The sequence below is a fragment of the Colius striatus genome, chromosome 7, assembly GCF_028858725.1.
Source record: "Colius striatus isolate bColStr4 chromosome 7, bColStr4.1.hap1, whole genome shotgun sequence".
NCBI lineage: Eukaryota > Metazoa > Chordata > Aves > Coliiformes > Coliidae > Colius > Colius striatus.
The window spans coordinates 3,121,921-3,142,834 of NC_084765.1; positions in this window are offsets into that span (position 1 = coordinate 3,121,921).

A 20,914-nucleotide genomic window follows, 5' to 3' on the forward strand; every position below is an offset into this window, starting at 1 on the left:
TGGTCAGCAGATGAAGTAAAGGGACTGCTTGAAAGTGAAATTAAACAAAATCAGAATGTCTACTAGCACAAAGTGATAGCTGTCACTTGACAGCAAGCGAAGATCATCTCTGTTGGCCTCACTCTGTTTGAAACAAGTCTTATTCAAGCTAAAAAAAGAACCTCAAAGGAAATGTAAGAGAACAACCTCCTTCAGGTCAGTCCGACATTATTGTCCTACTTGTGAGAAAACATTCCCAGCAAGGAATCGACTTTCTAGTCATATGAAGGTTCACAGTCAAAATAAACAGAGAGAGGGAACCCATGAATAGTGGGCAACTGGGAGTGCTCTTGTCCATTCTACTGAAAGTTGATCATTTTTATCCAATTGTTTTGTACAAAAAATGATGTATAAAAGCCTCTTGGCATTACCTTTGCTAATGCATCCAGGATCTTTCACAGAATACAAATACAAATTTAGATGACTGTTTTATTAGCTGTCTTCAAAGGTTAGCATTACCCTTAGCCTGAAAGGTTCGAGGAGATTGTTCTCAAGACCACAGAATGATTTATCATGGTAAGAGGGAAAATATTTTAGTTAACATCATATTTTGATACAGTACTTTGCTTTTATCGAGACTCACATACCGTAAAATGTAAACGGCACCCAGAGTCTGTCTCAGGAGCTAGAACGACCTAAAAGTAGGTGCTGGCCTTTGCTTACAATATAAGTGGAAATTAGACTGTGGGAGTACATGTGAAAGGGACAAGCACTCCATCCCTTAATACTGTAGCCTGGAAGAAAAGAAGTCATTGACATTCCAGAGGAGGCTGAGTTAATCAGTAACACACCTGATTAGTGTCTCACAACTTTACTCTGCAACAAAGATCCTTTCTCGCACTGTTCACATCCCTCAGACTGTGCAGTGAGGTGGAGAGGTGCTGCCTGTTGGCCCTAAAGCATACTTCTATGGCTCAGGGGACAACTGGTGCCAAAAAAAAAATGAAGTTGCGGGGCTGAGATTTCATAGGGAAATAGCTGATTGCAGAGGGGTGGCCTGTCTGGCTTGTCCACAGGGATACATCTCTTTATCAGAGATTAAGGGTCATTGAAATCACCTTCTTTTTATGCAAATTAAATGTTGCCTGGGGGGTCCTTTGCAAGTTGTATGTTCCTCCACCCTGTTTGGCAAAGTTCAAATGCTTCCTGATGTATGTGACCTCAGTCTGGGGCATTTTCGAAGAGCTCAGCCTTAGCAAGTCCATCAAACCAGAAGACTTTCTCCCTGGAAAATGTTCAAATTCTTAATTCCCCCAACAAGCAGGTTTCTCTCTACCACCCATTACCTCACAAGCTCTCACCAAAATCTGCATGAAAGTGTTAACAATACTATTGAAACACATCGTGACTTCAGATCGCTCAGCAGGAACAACCTCTCGATCTGAAAGGAATTTCCTCTTTCCTGAGGGCTCCTGGAGCTTATATTCGCCTGTGAGAAGAGGAATGAAAACTCTTCTCTCCCACATTCCAAGTGATGCTGAATGTTTGATTTGTGCACAAAGAGGGCTGCTTCGAAGTGACAACTACATGAAGCAATCCTGAATTTCCCTCATAGTACCAGCTTTCCCCGTTAAAGAAGTGAAATTTCAGTGCTTAAGAGAAGAGTGGATCAGATCTTTGCAATTCCTGTAATGTGCTTGCAGTTCCAAAGATGACAGACCTTCAGTTTCAACTATTTTTGGCCATCTCTGTAACCTTTTTGCCTTTTCCAGGTACTCCCCAGCACCTTGTAGCTATTAGGCTAGCAGAGCAAAAAAGAGTTTAAAGGACAACAATTTAATCCTTCCCAGTGCATGTATCTGTCTCATTAAAGCATTCTCCTGCAGCGGTGTAATGATACATCAAATGGAATCCATTTCAAGGTAAAATGAGTGCTGCTGATGGCTAACACACTGCTCCTGAGGCCTGGCTTAGGCCCCAGTCCTAGTGCAGCCTAGCACTGAAGTAGATTAAATATCAACTCGGGTCACGTTCTCATGGCCCAGGCACAAGTGCCAACATTCTTCCAATTATTCAAGGCCAAAGAAAGAGCAACCTGCCTGACAGAGCTGTGACACAGCTTGATTAGATTTAGCTTAGAAGCCTGCCGAAAAGGATACTGTGGTATTTAACTCAGATGGAGAAAGGAATGGCATCTCTGTTTAAACGAACTGGGGGGGGAGAGGGGAGGCAAAAAAAAGAGGAAAAAGGAAAAAACAAGGCAGAATCCATTTCTGTAATGAGAGAGAGAATGTTTTACATTTAAAACCCTCCTTTCTCCATAATGCAGCCAGCGTGTTCCACATGTGTAAACCGGTTTAATAATAAAAGGTGGCTTTGTACACCCTTGCTTTAGATAATAGAATTTTTCAGTCTGCACAGAATCTTTCAGACCAAATAATTTTATCATCCATTTAGATTAAATTGGTAAAAAGGGCAGAAGATGGCAAACAGGACAGAAAAGCATGGGCAGAAACAGGGGCTGAATAAACACTGACATTCCAAAGAGAAATGTTAAGAGGAATTTTATGCAAGAGGAACACAGACCTCCAAAGATCAAATTATCAGAGTGATTTGGCTGTGACTTGAAAGTCAAGGAAAAAGGCAGCACGTGTTTCGTGATCAGCCCCGCGTTTCACGTCTAATCTGACTGACAGCAATTCCAGGAGCACAGTAAGTCAACCCTCATACTGCGCTGCTGATTTCGCACTGACCCTCAGCCAGAAGAATGCTGCTGCTCCATCTCCTGACATTCCTCAGAGGCCTGCTGCCCAAGCATTAGGCAAAGCTCAAAAGATTCTTTATTAAGGCAAATTGACACATTTTTCCACTGAAAATTAACTTAGTTTTTGAAAAAGGAGTAAAAATGAACTTAAAAATAACACAAGTCCTTTTTTTTTCCCCCCCAATTAAAAAATACCTGTGTTTCCACCAAAACATTACATTAGCCCACCACTCTCCCCCGTGTCTGTCTGGGAGAATTTGGGAAACATTTTTCACTCTGGTCATTTTGTGAGGTCTTACTGGATTCCTGTACAGAGTTACAGTGTTCACCTTTGAACTGTGTGCAGGGCATAATCATTTATAGGTGTCTATTGCTGTTGGAGAAGCAGCAGCCTGTGGACAATTCAGTAAAAATATCAAGGCTCTGCTTGTAGTCCCACATACTCTTTGCAGAGGTACTGGCTGAGAAGATAATGACTCATATACTCAGTAGACTACATGAAGTTTGACATGACTTCAGTGTTTAGGATCTAATTTGCACCATTAGCTGTATTGGTATAGTTGGTTTATCCTACACAGAAAGGGAAACTGTATTCCTGCAAGATGTAATTTAACAGCAATCACACAAATATCAGCATCATTACTCTGGTTAAAGGAGAAAAAAAGATCCCAAATTATTACAGCAAGGTGTAAAATACATGAAGAGTAGATTGAAGAGGAAATATAACAATGTATGTTTATTGACCTAAAGCCCAGTCTCTAAATTCTGAGACCTACATTCCAGAATGCTGCTCAAACAATTAAATGCTGGCATGAGAAAAGCAGGAATTTCTTCAGTCAAATAAATTTGTAATTGTATATGAATCTTCATAGCTAAAAGCATTAAGTTTTTATGTTGAATATTCATCCAAATGTTGGTTTTATTTCAAAAATTTAAATTACTTATCTTGTATTTTTTCAAGACAAAACACTTCAGGCTTTTGTTTTGTACAAAAGTTTCACTTGGATCTTCAATTCTTTTTTTAATATTAAAAAAGGCAAATGAAATCTTCCTCTGCAACGCATTTCCTCTCTCATTTCTCACCTCTAAGCTGCTTTCACTCTTCTCCACCCCGATTCCTCTCCCCCCTTCCCCACTCCTGGTTCTTATAGAAAATGTATTTGCAGAGCTGTACTCATAAAGCATATATATTTAGATTTTACTAGCGTTATCCTGGCACAATAATTCTATTTGAAGGAACTTCTTATGTTTTTGTTATTCTAAACAGGTATTTAGCCATCAGCAAAGGGGCAGAAATCCTACCAGGTCCTTGTGTAGTAAATGCCAATATACTCTTTTATCAGGTTCCTAAACAGTTTTCTCTACTTAGGTATATAGTTTATCAAGCTCTAACAACCCTATTCCTCACAGTAGCTTATGGAGGGAGCTGCTTATGGTGAGCAGCACTGTATCTTTCTATGCCTAAAGTCTCCTATGTGCTTTCCAGAAATACTATGAATTTATTTTGCTTATTTCTCTCTCCTTTGATGACCACAGTATTCACTGCTCCCCTCCATCCTCCCTCAGGCTTTTACCTTGCTCGGTTGACTTTCATCATTCATGTCATTTTGCCATAAAATCTAATAAAGATTTTCCTTTTCACATATCACGAATGAGATAATTCAAAATAGATGGCCTTGGACCTGGAATCAGAGCCTTTGCAAATACTCTATTTAGAGCCAGACCCTAGAGGGGTCTATTCTCTTTTTTGTCTGGAAATGGGAAAGAAAGTTCATTCTCAGCATTCAGTATCAGTCACTTCATTTTGAGAGGGTTACTGTGACCCACATAGTTTTTAATCTCCTCTTTGCCTTTTCAGGCTTTTAAGGAGAAGCTAATTTTGGCCTTCTGACTATAGGATTTTTTTGTGTGTGTGAGAGCCATGTGGAATGTGACACTAACTAAACATCCACTTGGGAGAAGTAAACACCTTGCACCTCAAGTACAGCTCTTTGCACTGTCTGCAACAGAAAGCAGATGGGCACCCATTTGTAAAACAGAGGTTTGTTTTCACGGTGGAGGGTCTCTGTGCCCTATGAAGCTGACTGTGAAGGGAGCAGTCTCACTGATACAATCCATTTTCTCAACTTCATTCAAGCAAAAGAACCAGTAAGTCTTGACATTCTGCCCCTGGCAAAATAAAATCCCTTCCCTCCCTTTGCCTTGTCCCAAGGCCATTGGACTAATTCTTAACAAAAGAAATGTTTCTAAAATGAATGAGTCAAAGAAAGAGCATCCTGTTCCTTCCATCTCCTACTACTGCTAGCACACGGCATGCTGAAAGAAATAAACCCAAATGAAACTTCATGTCGTGCTATGAAGTTGCAATAATTATCTGTGGCCCTAAAAATACTAATTCATCCCCATAAGCAGGGTTTTATCTATTAGTGTAAAACTGAACTAATGTAAAAAATGAAAGTCCAGTCCCACAACTACTACAAACACAAATGAAACATTCTGACCACGTCCAAAAACGAGTTGCATAATCAAGGCCTTCATTTTCCATGTGGTATCATACTACATATTTCAACTTGTCAAACAAACTGGAGAAACCACAACGAAACCTTGGGTGTAGTATCAGGTCTACAATCAATCAGATACTGTGTGTAGCCCTGACATAAAAGTGCTGTTATTTCACGTCCACTCTTGCTCCTGGCAATGTCAGTTTTATAAACAATTATTTCAGATAGATATATTTTCGTTTACTGTTGCAGCACTGAGACTGCCGAGCTAGGAAGGGTTTTGCTTTCAGGGTTGAAAACCTGGGCTCACTCATAAAAGATGTCAGACTTGAGCATAGGGATGCAACAGTTTCAAAAGCATCCAGGTTTGATAGAAGTCTTGGTGAGTCTTATCTACCTAAACCCTCAAGTTTCTTTCTAGTCTCTTCAATCTGCCCAACTGCAAAGGAAAGACTCCACAGGGAATTAGTGAGGATGGATATAAACCTACATCTCCTCGATGTACATAAAGTGTTACTTAGGTTTCAGAGAATCTATTCATAGCCTTCTGAAGGGAAAACAAATTGACCTGAAGCTCTGATTTGAGTGCAATTTTAGCAGAAACCTTAAATTCGGATTACAAATCTAAACTTCCCTAAACGTTGTGATTACCGTTACTGGTTTGGACCCTTTCCTAGTTCTGGTAATTTACTGAGGTGCCTAGGGAAATGAGAATCAGCAAAAAGGAAGATTAGACAAGGCAATCAACACACCTACTGGCAAGTAGTTGAAATGCTTGTAAAATTATAACAGAAATGTTACAAATCAAACCCCCCCAAAGCAAGATGTCAGCTAATAAAAACTGTAACAACTCCAGTGGTATGAGTTGTGACTAGTTTGGGATACAACCTCCTAGCTCCCATTTGACCCCAAATTGGTTATTAAACTAGAGGAATGGCCACAATTAAGCCTAAAGCTTTCTGTTTACCTGCTGCATGTCCTCTTCATTCCCATCTATTAGAAGTCCGCTATGGGTCTCTTCAAGCCAGCTTTAAACTGAAAAGACTTTGGAGGGTAAATACAGCAGAAGAAGGAGTACTGAGCATTGAAACTCTGAGGGTGGAAACTTGCCAAGGTGAATACAGCACAGTGACAGTCTTAGGAAAGATCCTGTGGCATGGTTAGCTTCTGGGAAGGAGCGATGGTCGTTATGGCAGCTGATAACAATCCTTTGAATTCTGACATTTGCCACAATACCAAAGACAACAAAGTGGAATGTTTACAATAAAGAAAGCATTTAAAATAAACCTCAGACAGAGAAGATGTCTGGTTTAATAGCTTTGCTGCAGATATGCAGGCAAGTGACTTGAAGACCGTAGATGCTGTGTTTCTCTGGCTTACTGGGAGCTGTCCCAGGGATCACGGGCTGGATTTTAGGATTTTAACTTGAGAAAATCTCGCCCTGAAATTCACAGGGAGATGGCTGTGATGGAGATTAACACATTTAACACTATTCAACAACATTCTTCCAAAATCAAAGACATTTAGGTCTTCAGTTGGAGCTTGTGCATGAGCAGTGTCTTGGAGTAGGCGAACTTAAATCACTGTGATTTCAGTGAAAGTCCTTTCCTCAGCCCCAGCTCTTATCCAATTACATACAGAATTAAAGTAATGCTACAAATTAGTCTTGGAAAAAGTCAACTAAATTATCTTTCCAATGACAGGAAAGCAGTGTAAAAAAGGAATGATTAAAAAATAAGGTCCAGATTGTGAGGATCTTACCTTCTTGATGAAAATTCATTATCAGATCTATGAAGTCAATGCAACTAGAGTTGCTCTTAGACACTCTCCAAGGAGCAAGGAGCTGTCAGTCTACCCTGAAACTATCCTGGTGACAGAAGTGGTGTTATATAAACAGATCACACTGCCATACTCTTGTTTATCTTTTGGTAATGTGAGTTTATCTTTTGGTAATGTACCTGTGAGCATCATCATAGCTTCAGTACTACTGAATGGATATAAGGGGATCTGAATCTCATCCAGTGCCGACAATTCTGTGAAAAAGTGGATTTTTTGACAGAGATGTCCCCACTCACACACTCATTTTTCACCTATTTGTGTGTGGTGCTTCAGGGAACCATATCCAGGAAAGGTTACATTATATGCTTAAGAATTGAGATTAATAGGAGTTGGCACCTGAGGCAGGGCTCTCTTTCATCAGGACCTGGCCCACATTTTTATATCCCAGTGCAGAATTGTAGGTTATGGAAAGCTGCAGGCACAGCTCTGTGCTACTCATGCTACCTTTGCTGTCCTACACAGTTTCAAAAGCACACTGCCTTGGAAACTGCAGGTCTCCCTGGAAACACAATGCTTAGGATGTGATGCCACATCTTTGTATCTCCACAGCAAAGTAGATCTCCCACCCATGACACTGCAAAGGTCCTCAGATATATCAGTACCATAGTGAAGTTACATCCCTGCTGTAAACAACATCACTGAAATAATCTGGGTTAAGCACGTTCCTTTCCTCTTTGCTTTCAGGTACTTTTTACTGTTGATCAAGTCATATTGTTGTATCAAGAAACAAATTAGGTTGATGTGACTCAACATTGTCACCTTAAAGCCCTTCTTCCCTACCTGCTCTTTCCTACTCCTGAGCATTTCCTCATCCAGGCACAAACAAATGCACAGCCTCAAGGTAAAGCAGATTAGGAAACTGATTTGGCTGAAAACAAACCTGATGGGTAAAAAAAATGATCAAAATTTGTCCATTTTCAGCCAAATTGGTTCACTGTAGGAAATGAAGTGGTCACGTTCTGCCAGCATAAGAAACAAAGTGCTACAGGGTGGGAACAGTGGATCTGGCCCGGGGACAGGCAATGAAGGCTCCTTCAGCAGCAGCTGCCCTGGGTGTGCTTGTGCCTGTGCTTGTTGAACTGCAGCCTCAGTGACCAGGATCCAGCCTACAAACACTTGGGCTAGCACAGCTGAAGGGGAGGTGGGAGGGCTTTGGATCTGGGGCCAGAGGCTTCTTTAGATGGCTCCACAGTCAAGAGTAAGCCTTGTGAAACAGCTTTCACAATGGTACCAGCTATCTCCAGAGAAAGAATATCTCTTTGATGAGATGAAAATAAAAATGCTTATTGTTGGTTTGTTGTGGTATTGAAAACTTTCTTTTCTTCTTGTGCAGAGTTACTAGCTATAGCCCCAGGGCATTGCACATGTTCCAAGGACTGAGAATCCCCAGTACACAATACAAGTAATCTCTGATGATGATGATGGAAGAAGAGAGTATAAATCAGGTGAAGAAACTCTGCCAACCTAAACTAGCTTTGTAGTTTTCAGACACAACCTTCTTTGGCATCAATTATGTTTAGTCACACTACTTTAGAAACAAATGCCGCCTTCTCCAGAGTTGCTTGCATTTCTCTGTGGCTGCTGTAGTGTCAAAGTTCCCTTCCAATCTTTACAGTTCATTCTCTTTCCCTTTGAAATCTCTCACTAATCATTTCTTGTACCTGCACTCCAACATTTCAGTGTATTCACTGCCTGGCTTTCTTATACACATTTCAGAGCTCCTAAGCAGCAGTGGAATTCCCTAGAAGGGACTTGATCTGGAGAAATGCCAGGAGTCATAGCAATAAAATAAAAATAACAACAAAACCAGGGTATTATAGTTGTTCAACACTATTGAGAATCAGATATTTAGTGTATGGATTGTGGCAAGTTTTGCAGCCGCCTGCACAGTCAAAAGCAACGCTGCAAAAACTGTTATGTACTGCAATAGCAATAAAATGGTTGTTCTTATTAGCTGATGTAACAGCTTAGGGATCTCTGCCAAGAACTATGGACCTTACATGTGGGCCTTTGATAAATATCTTTGTATGTGCTTGGTATTAACAAAAGCATTACCATCTGTTTACCTTGCACTAATACACATCACATTTTTGCACAAATCCTGTCTTGCATTGCGTAAGCCTAAGCCAGGCACTGTATCCATCAGAATGGGTGACAAAGGTTTAAATCAAGCAGGCTGTGTTTCAGCACGTTATTCATAAAACTAGGTCATGGGATAAATGTACTGTTGGAACACAGCTTTGTACTAATTTTCCCAGTAAGATGCATCATAAATATTAACTGTCCTGAACACATACACAAAGGCTCATGGCTTTGGCTCCAGGCCCTTCACATGGAAGCTGGAGAATGAGCTCTGACTTAAGGTAGTGAGAATGCGAGGAACTCTGAATTATCACCAATAATAGATTCTTTGCTGTCTCAAGCTTTTTTCAGCAAAACAGTAACACAGAACTGCACGTGGGAGCTTAGCCTCATGGAGCCTGGTCCTGCAACACCTCACCGATAGGAGCAGGTTTAATAAGGCTACTTGGGACTAAAGGTTGTTCACTTTATGTTCTACACCTTTAACAACGATGATCACAGTGCTCTTTTAAAGGACACACACAAACTTGTGCCTCTTCACTGTCTTCAGTGCAGCACTACTAATAATGTGAGCTCAGGAACACGCAGCCTCCCTTCCTCCCCAAGCACTCACACGCACAGATACACATACACTCTTCATTGTACTGTTATCTCCCACCAGTTTTCAACTCTTGTGTGATATCTGAGGCAGGTACTGCACACAGTGTGTCTGGTACACTGCAGGACCTTCCAGAAACAACGATGTAGCAATATCTAATTATTTATAGCGGCAGCACAAAGAAGGAGATTAAGAGTATTTGTGATCATGGGTACGCATCTTTCTTTCCCTTCTCATGGTATTTCCTGCCCGAGTGAAAGGAGGAAGAACCAGAAATCCACTGAGAATGTCTGTCTCTAGGTTTTTTTTTCAGTCTCAAGAAGTATAGCCAATAATAACAGTATTCAGAGAGCTTTTCCCCGATAATTTTCAATGTGCCTCACAAAGAGGGATAAGAATAATGATCCTTATTTTATAGACTATAACACGACCAACAAAAGAGCCAAGAATGGAACTCAGATAGCTTGCTCTTTCCTCTGGGCTTTGCTATTGTTTAAGGATTAGGACCCACATTCAGGATAACACCTCAACCACATGCCTGACTTCAAGCATTTGCTTAAGTCGCATTGATTTAAGTGTATGCTTAAAATTAGGCATATTCTCAAATATGTTCCCTAACTGGGGCTTAAATAACCATCCAGTCTTCAGGGTGCATACTCAGATAATACCAGATTTTATTTAAACTCAGGAAGAGGAGGAAGAACAGACTGGGTGCAGCTGTTTTGCCCTTAAGTCATCCTGGTAGAGGTTCCCATATTGCAATTAAAAACTATATAGTGTTCTTAGTTATTGCCAACAAAGTAAGCAAAGTTAATGGAATCTCACCAGAAGGAAGAAATGATGATGCCAAATGTCACCCAAATTGACTGAACTTTCAAAATCACCAGCATTTCCCAATGTTGCTTTCCCACATTTCCTTGTGAGAATTACAAAACCTTACAGCTGAAACTAGAGTGAGAGCAAAGGAAACCTCAGCACACAGCCAACTCCCACCTGCTAATGCCTCTGCGAATCAGAGCAACCCCTTGCTTGCTCAGACAACAATTTATCCCTACAGTAACAATGTTTACCCACTCTTAAGTACATTAACAAGTTATTTTTGTTCACCTTCACTTAATAATGCACCTCTTCTTTTGCCTAATTTCTCTCTAAACTTTTCTTACCTTTTTGTTGATTTAACAGACTTTCTACATCTACGCTAATGAAATACTTAGAGAGGACTGTTATTGAGGATGGGTGACAGTCACCATATTTCATGTCTGAATTTGAAACGTTCAGACTATTTCACAAAGAAAAATCTCTTATTTACTGCCCTGGAATTTTTAGTCTGAGACATCCCAGTTTAAGAAAGCGATGACTCCAATCAAGGCAACACACTTGCTTTATACACTACTCAGCTGGAAGGAAAAGGATGGTTTGTGACAGACACATTCCAAATGTGTGCCTAAGCCTTTGTTGAGGGATATATTCCAAACTCCCATTGAGATTTCAGACTGAAACTTGGGGCAAGATAATTTTCCATCTCACCCACTTCTTTACTGTTAGCCACCTTGTTCTCTCTGTTTCCATTCTGCTGCGGAAAAAGAAAGGAATTGTGGACACTGGAGTATCCTCAATTTAATACATTTATTATCCAGCAATTTAATACATCCAAAATGAGAGAAAGTTAGGGCCAAATTAATGACATGTGGCCCTCTGAGTAAGCTGATGATATCTGATAGCATAGTTCAGATATTGCATATATGTCTATACATTATATTATATATAACTATTAACATCTATGCAGAGGTACTCATAATCACCAAACATAAGAGTCAAACCTAAATAAGGCAAAGATGCCATCATGCTGGTGTCAAATGAGCAAAGATGAGTTGATCCTCCATCCCCAGGAAGTTCCTCACTGTCCACCACCAATTCCATTGCACTTTCTGACTTGTGAGGTTATTCTGGTCTTTCAGATAGCACTTGCTCTGGGCTCTGTATATTCCCTGGAGTGTGCTCTCTAAAGATCCCCATTGAATCTTAAAGGCTCTGACAGTGTGTTACTGGAAAAGAAGAAAATTTGCAACAAAACCAAGCCAAATTTTTTTTGGCTCTTAACTGACCACGAAAATAATCAAGGGTTAAATCTTCTGTCCCATTTGGGAGACTTACAAATGGTGTAAAGGGAGAGAAATTTAATTTACCTGTGACAGAACAAGTAATAAATTAGTATGCTGTGTTAAAGACAGATCAGTGCTCAAAACTGAATCTTTTGCTTGGTGAGAACATCTCTTTTAGCAAAAAATGTATGTCATGATTGTCATAATAGATTTTCAAATATTGCCAGGGTGAATATAGAAAATATCTGTCTCAAAAGCATCACTGTGGCAATAATGTAATGTGATCATTTCATAATAATGCCTCTGATTTTTTTGCCCCATAACATGAAGCTGTTCTTTTTTCACTCTCGTTTCCATATAGACATACACAGTGTGAAGTGAGATATAATGAAAGACCATATATAGGGCACCTAAATGAATAGTGAGCAATTTCCTTGTACTATTAGGTGAGAAAAATTCTACTTATCAAGATGTTTTAGTAGAGACTTCAGATGAGCCAGTACATACGCTGGTGTCTCCTTTTAAACTGTTGAATAGTGCAGCTGAAACCATTGGAAATATTTATGATTTCAAGGTTAGATGCATGTTTAAGGCTTTTGTTGCCTTTGTAAAGAAGTGTTATTGAAAAAGGTTTTGTCAATGGTAAACTCAGAACAGGATAGTTCTCCTGGGTGAGAGAATGAGAGTGAGAAATGACACACTTTTTAGCCATATCCACAGCTTGAGAAGTTGCAATTGCTGTAATAGAGCCATGCTGATTTCTACCAATTAAAGATCTGGCCCTTTATTTTCTTTTTGATATGTTTTCCCCTAACACATATACAATACTTTCCCAAAGGTAAAAGCAGCTTCAAAGTATTTTTAGAGGAACATTAAAGAAAAGGAAGTTGTAACACTGACTGCCATTATTTTATCTAGGATTTTACTGCAATTAAAAAGAATATAAAATGTTGTTGCTAACCTGGACACATACTTTTACATTTTTAGCCTTGGAAAAACACAGACTCTGACTCCTTGTGTCAGAATAAGGGCCTCCGCACATTGTCCCTGCATTACGCTTTTTGATCCTGTTAAAAAATGTTACCCTGTGCAGCTCCATGCATCAAAGGAACGCTTGTACACACTGGGATCTGTTTCAGCCCTTAGGCAATGAGACCAAAAGACCCTTCTCATAAATTCTAATTCAAAAGTTTTTAGTTATCAAGAGGAAGTTTCCAATTGCTCTCTCACATGTGGGAAAATATGTAAGCTACTGAGAGGACCTTTTGTCTGCGACTTTAATGGGGGCAATTTGCAAGGGGGAGTGCAAAGGTTCTAATATGCAGTGTGCACAGACAGTAAGCAGGCACATACTTGGTATTTAATGAAGTTCCATGAATCATTAGCCATACAATAACCATAGGGTTCTATAAATCACCTGCAAAGATTTTTAGGCCAATAAGTTGAGCAGCACAGCGGAGCACCTCGAGGAGACTGGGAAGCAAGAGGAGGAAGGAAAAGAAAAAGATAAAAGGGGGACACAAGATGTGTTATCTATCAGCTGGCCTGCCAATCCAAAATTAAATCCTGTTGGTTTAACTTGTTGGCTTTACAGGAAAACAAGGCAATAAAATGAAACTTGTCCTCATAAAAAACACTGGGATTTGCAAGAGGAAAATGTAGCTGGCCGATCACATGTATTTTAGACATCTGAACTGGAAAATATGTGTGAGGGAACATTCAATTTTCTTTATTTCTTTTCTATTTCTTTTTCTTAGTTAATTCATCCTACTGATGAAACAGCCCTTCTGGAATTCCTTTCTCTTAAATACATCAAACCATATCTGTATGGCTAAACAGAAGCTTGATTCTTTCCAATTAGCCAAAACCATAAATGTTATTTGCAAGACAAACTCCCATGAGTGCTTTTCCTATGTTGCAGTACACTCTAGTAACATACACATTATTTTCATTCGCTCTTCAATCAGAGCCAGTCAGACCCTAAGCCTGACCACAACACAGCCCCCACCCCCAGCTAATAGAATAAGTTAAAAATGAGAGATAGCATTTCACATTTAGCTCAGCTCCCACATTTTGCCTATATTTTCCTTCTCGTCCCTATTTGGGGACTGGTTCTAAAATGCAAATGGCAGCAATCAGTTCCCAAGTTGGCATCCTGCCTGATTTGCCCACAGCATGCTGAGGGGTGAGACAAAAGGAGGTGACAGGACACTGTTAATGCATTTACCTTTAAATACCACCACTGCTTGGTAGTGTATTCAGTAATTTCCAGATAGTCCCTCACAATCAACTGTCCACATCACAATAAAACCACCACAGAGCATACTTGCCTCTCTCTGCCCAAGAGAGGCTCCAGTTCTAAAAGAGTAGGGAGGCTGCAGGTAAAGAATCCAAGCAAATTAGTGGAGCGGGATGTCTAGAATGTTCTCCTGTCTGCAATGTGCTAGGATCTAGACTTTGTTTTAGTTTTCCATTTAATCCAGGGTAGGGGTAAAGGGAGGAAAGATGGGAACTTGAAATTGAGTAGGAAAGCTAAAAGATAGATACAGTCATAACCATCACAAGACATACTACAAGACATGAAAGAGCCTTTTATTGTGATTGTTCTCCATCCTGAGAGCGACACAGCTAGCAATAAAACAACAAACCCACCAGTGTGATTCCAAAGCTGGTGGCAATGTAAGCAGCTTGGTTTGAAAGAATAATTATTGAATTTTAATTCACAGAAGATATTCCAAGTTAGGATGTAAAAATAGCATAACCACCCCCGCAAACAGTTTTTATGATGCAGCTGCAAAGAACCAGTTGGTAAGAAACTCCTCATTTTTACAAACTTGATACAATTTTAAATAGCTGTATTTCATCAACACAATCACTACATTTCCATTTTTAAAGTTTATTTGCTGAAAATGATGCCCATTGAGCAAAGAAAGCTCTCTTCTTGGGCAGCTTTTAAAGTTGATACTCAAAGCTGAACTTTAACCTAAGGGAAATAACTATTTCATTGACTCTGGGGCAGCAGAGAGGGAAGGAAGGAAGGACTGAAAGGAGGGGAAATATTTGAGAGGAATAACATCAGCCGAACTCAAACTTCACTTTTTTCACATGGATTTAGATGGAAAATATTCAGCAGTTTTACACAGTCCTAGGTCTGCCCATAATTCAATCAGCCTAGTCTTGTGATAATCCCTTCTCCTTTCACTGAAAGAAGAGGCTCTTAATCACTTAGTGCAGATAGATTGCTAGGAGGTTTAATTAAAACAACTTATTTTAAGTGATCTTAAACAAGAGGTAAATGTATTTATTGTTCTAACATTTGGAGTAGTATAGGATAGAGCGGAGGAATAACAACCTCTCTTGGTACTTGGTATCAGATTGCTTCTTTTATGAGCCATACGGTAGTGATTAGGAAGCTTAGGACCTAAAAGGCTGCATACAGCCCTAAAGTACACATGAGTTTTTTTTCTATGTTTCTAAGATTCTGCTCCCCAGCATCAATGCAGAAGACAGCAGTAGGTTGCATGTGATAATGTTTACAACCAAAGTCATTAGTAGCACAACGTCACCTCGTGTCAGGGAGCTTCCTCTTCGTACCCTTGCAGAGGAAGGTGTGTGCACATCTGTGTGTGGGCAAGCTCCTGCTTGTGTGTTCATTAATGTCTGATGGCCTGAAATAATACCCACACATCCAAACACTTCCTGTGGCCAAAGGAGTTCCAACCCTCCATCTCCAACCATCACAACTGATCTGAATTTGAATTTCAATAACAAGCTAAGTTAGATGTCTGGATCAGAAGCCCCTCTCTGTTCCACAGTTGCAAACATTTACATTCATATCTAGACCCAAACTTACTAACCTTAACCAATCTTGGTTTCAATCTTTGGCTTTTCTTGCATCGACTTATACAAACACATGCATAAAAGCTACCAGGATTTTCAGTTGTCATTTATGAGTTCATTTGCAAGCAGATATAGGATGGAACAGGTCATTTTTCTGTGAAACTACAAAAAAGTGGAACTCACAAGTCCAACTAGCAGCATCATCAAGAGATATAAAGAAATAAGATGATTTCTATTATACTCAGCTACCTATATATATATAAGAGGTTTTTTCCTTCCAGATGAGATTTCCAGGTTAAGAAACCGTGCTTTCTTAAGTCCATTTATAGCAAGTATTTTAGTACTGTGCCCTGGATGTTTCAGGGATATATTTGTGTTGGGGAATGAATGAAGGAATAGATACAGCTTTAGCCTTGAGAGAACTTCAGCTGAGAAGGTTGGATGAACTCTAGAAAACTAGAAAAGTTCACACTGATCTTACCAGGATTAGGATTGCACCTTGCTCACTCATCTGGATGCTGCAGTTACTGCCACTTCTGCTGTGATAATCTTTGCAGATGAGTGGAGGAACTCCAGTTTGTAGCATTTAATACTACAGCAACACAGTGGCTGGAACTAGAGTCAGTGTCTGAGTCAGTTAAGCCTTAATTTAAACACTTAAACACTGTGTATTTTGAGTATGGGCCAAGAAATTATACGACACAAGCCACGCTAAGATGTCAGCTCCAGCTAAGCACCAGCATGCAGTATAGCATGAAGAAAGCCCAGAATTGTACTAGTCCTTAGCCCAAGCTCAGTCACAGGTCTGCTTGGGAACATCAGTCCTTGTGGCAACAATGGGTAAGTGAGTCAGCAATGGGGCTGTGATGCCTTGTGGGGCAGGGTCGGTAGGACACAGAAGGCCACACTGATCCCACTTCCAAGGTGTATTCAGGTGCTCGAGGAAGGAGCCTGCATCCAGCCATGCTGCACCAGGATGTCTGTCTCTAAGCCTTTCCCTGACCACCTATCTTTTCTTTCAATGCTGTACCACAGCTACGTGTGGGATCCACAAGCCTGGCAGCGTGTCAGCCCCTGTGTTTGCAAATGGCTGTGAGGGAAACTCAGCCCGTCCTTCCAATAGTAGCAGGAGCCTCTGGCACGTACCTCTCCCCAGAAGGCAATTTAGGGCCATCCCAAGGAGACCTGAGCAGGGAAACTGACTTTAAACAATCTCCTGAACAGTTATTGACATTCTTGCATTATTCCCAGATAAAAGAGTCACTTCAGACTTAGGAAGTTAAAGGTTTGTATTAAAAATCGACTGTCTGCCTGGAAAATTATGGAGCTTGACAGATGGAGGATGAAAGGCTGCAGCAGAAGAAAAACATAGGCCACCACCCTTGACACTGCTGACCACCCTGTTGCTGACAGCTTCTTCCCACAGCCTTGCTCTCTAAAGCACTTCCCAGTTTAAGGAAATGTATCAGAACACAGGAGTTTATCTGCCCTGACCTCTACCCCCAGACTGAACCCTCTTTCATGTTAATTCTCTTCACAAAACCCACCGCATGTAAGGTCCCTGCAGTGCTCTGGCTTATTTGGTTCTCATTATTTGTTGTTGGTGGTGGTTGTTGCTGGCATCTTCGCAGATGAAGCACTGATCAAGAAATTCTGGAAGCACAGTATATGATGGGTTTGCTGCTTTTGATGGATTTAAGGTGGAGAGCAAGCCACAGGCTGTTATTAGTGAAGCTTTTAAGAAATAAAAACAAAGAAAAAGTTTATTTCTAAATGTTTCCAATCAAGACAAAAAACCAAACTTCCATGATAGGAAGACTGACAAGATTCCTCTCCTTGAAGCATATATTTGGGTTACCCATTTAGGTGGTACCTTTCCACATTTATAGCTTAATAGTTCAGAAGCAAAGTGTTCCAGGGCCTGACCCTCTGGCATAAATAATACAAATCACAATCTGTCTGTAATTCAGCTTAGGTTCCCCAAAACAAGGCAGGCATGAGGGAAACGAGCTAAAATGAGGGAAATGGTGTAGTCACACAGTAATATCTGGCATCATTTTTTCCAGCAGATCACAAGAGCTCTGATGCTGAACTATTTTAGCCTGTTTCCATTCTTTTGTTGAACAAAATAATGTTCCGAACAACACCCCAAAAATTTACAAAGGAAGTTAAGAAGGGCACTGTAGAGCAATTTTGAATTCATCTAGCAGTTCTCCTGACAATATCAGTGAGGCTGCAGCACAGCTGAAGAAAATTCATTCTTAAATATGAATGAAAGCTTACAAGAGCTTTTTTTTCCCCCCTCCTCTTTTTCCCCAGAGCTGAACTTCTGCAGATGATTCTCTTCTCTTGCTGACACTTAGAAGATACACACAAATCTGGGAGTGGGAGGAGAGACCCTCACACTGAACAGGAAGAGCAGAAATAATGAGACCAGATTGAATAACACAGGAAAGGAGAATGTAATTCCTGGCTTTGCCCTGCTTTTCTGTGTGACCTAGAGCTGCTCCTCAAAGGGACTGGGAGCAGTAGCTGACATCATGGGAAGAAGCTATAAACAGGGTGACTTGCACAGCACCTGAGCTGAATTAAGCATCTCAATATTCTTGAAATAACCAGGAGGCCTCCGGTTAATGTGATGTGCTGGTCAGGGAAGCATCTTAAACCCCAATTTTTGGTAGGGAGGGATCTAGAAATCCCAATTCAAGCTGTATTGAACAGATGTCAGATCAGGATGTGTGCCCAAAACCCTCTCCCAAATCCATACAGCTACATTTCTTCCTATTGAAAACCAAAACAAACAAAGCACGAAGCAGGCAATAACAGAAACCAGAGCAGAGTTTACTCTCACAGTCCAGTTAGATGATATTGCTGAGCTAATATAAAGTATCCCTGCTGTCAAAAGTTGTCAATTCTTCTCTCTTTTCTCCTTCCTCCTTAACTCCTTCTTGTGCCAGTCCCTCCCCTATGCTGTTTGTGTCAACTCTTGAGCTCATCTGATTGGACAGTGAGAGACTCAGTTCACTAACCCAGTGAAAAACTGATGCACTAAAGTACAGTTTTCTGCAAGATTAGTGAGTTAAATTGCCTCAGGATGTGGTCAGATGAAAGCAGACCCTGCATCAGACTGGGGCTGGGACCAGGGTTAGAGAAGACAGCATTTTGCTGCTGGAGAAAGTAACCTGCATCTCTGATACAGCTCATCATTCCTGTCACAGGTATGTCCAAGCTGATGTTCAAAATGACATCTCGAATCTCTCTTGATGTGTTCTGGATTTTATCCAACATTTGTTTCTTCCCTAGTCCTTACAGTGTAGGGACTGGAACTCCAGTCTTACCTCTCTCTAAATAAATGCCATCACCACAAGGCTACACACAACTGTTATTTGCAGCACATCTGCTGCTTCTCAGGTTAAAAATCAATGCACTGGGCAATGAGCTGAAGGGAGGAGTTTATGCATAGAAATGTAGGCCTCTGGGGAGTTTATGCAGCTGAACAGGAATTTTGAGAATCTACATTTTCAACTTGGAGAAGGAAGAGAGCATTTAGACCCCTGGGCTGCTCACCCTGCCAGACTACCACTTTGCTATACATCAATGAGAGAAATCTGACTCCTTTTGTTTCTCAAAGTAATTATTGTCATAGTGGTTTGACACTGTGGATGGACACAGTGCTTAAGGAATGATGGTCTACACATGCAAAATGGTGTTTGTTCTTTAAAGAAGCTGCATAAAAATTTATTGCTGCTCGGCACGACGTGTGATTTGGACACAAGACCACCAAGGTGATGGGGCTGTTTCTCTTCTCCAGTCATCCATTTTTAAGTCCATCACTTACTATAAAATGAACAGATGCTATTAACACTTCAGTGGATCTGTGTGGAAACTGTGATTCATTCTTAGCAGCAAGTTAACATAAACACATGAAATTGCCTTCAGTCTGCTTTCTAAGTGCCCTAAGAGGGCTCGCAGAATTAGAAAACAAAGGTGTTTTTACAGAAGATTCTTCTGGTTGCACACCCATAACCATTGTCTTTTGCTCTGGGGTAAGGGGCAATAAACATTGAACTGAGTCGTGATGATATTTACAGTGTTATATAGATATGAAGGAATTAGACCAGGCAGGGGTGAAGATGGAATCCTTCATAAACTGAAGCCTGGAGGAGGTAGGTATTTTGATACCTATATTCAGAGAATTAAATGGAAGCATAAGCTTGGTCAAAGTTGGTCAGAGTGATATAAATGACAAGAAATCTCTTGCATTCCAAACAACAGACAATTTTACAGCCAGCAATTTCTAAGATGTAAATACCATAGGAGAAAAAGAAAAGTAGCAGTGGTTATTGAGATGGAACAGAGCTTTCCTAAACGATTTCAACTTCTATAACCATTCTAATGCCTCATTTATGCTCTGTAAGGCACACTTAGAGGAGACAGGTGGCTTTACTTGTGGTTAAAGCCTGGGACACCCTGCCAAGCTTGTTTAATCCCAGCACTGCAAAGTTTCCTGTATGGTTTTGGCCAACTCATGTTATCACTCACTACCCTACCTGTGAAAATGAGCTTAATATCATCATTTACTCTCTCCATTGCACCATTTGGATTTATTCTTGTGTTTTTCAGGGTAAGAAAACTATCACAGGTCAGCAGACACCAAAAAACCCTCTCTAACTGCTCACTCTAGGCTTTCCTGTGATATAGATAACTGTGGCTTAGAATAATTGTTTTTGGGGCGGTGCTAGTTATTCTGCCACAGGCTATTATCAGAAGTAGAGACAACTGGTAATTACTGTGTCAAAAAACACAGAGGAATGAAAAGTTATTTTATTGGTGTATGCATTCAACAAGATATTGTTTGAGGGTGTCTTTCTCAGAGCTGTACTGTATGTTAGGGCCAAAAGCAAAAGATTCTAAAATAGCTGATAGTCTGGTGGCTGAGGCATTCATCTCTTAATGCTGGAAAACAACAGAGGTAGACTTGAGTCTGGATCACTCATCCCTTAAGTAACTGCTTCAACCAGCATCAGATCATTTTTCAGTATTTGCTTGTCTTTTCCAATGAAAAAACTCCAAACCATTTTGATTTTGTCCTGCTAAAGAACAGAGTACTTTTTGAAGCTTTAAAACTTTGGCAAGATGGAAAAAAACTACCTTCTCTCATCTCTTAATTACAGCTACAACTCCCTAACTCGCTCCAAGTCTGAAATCC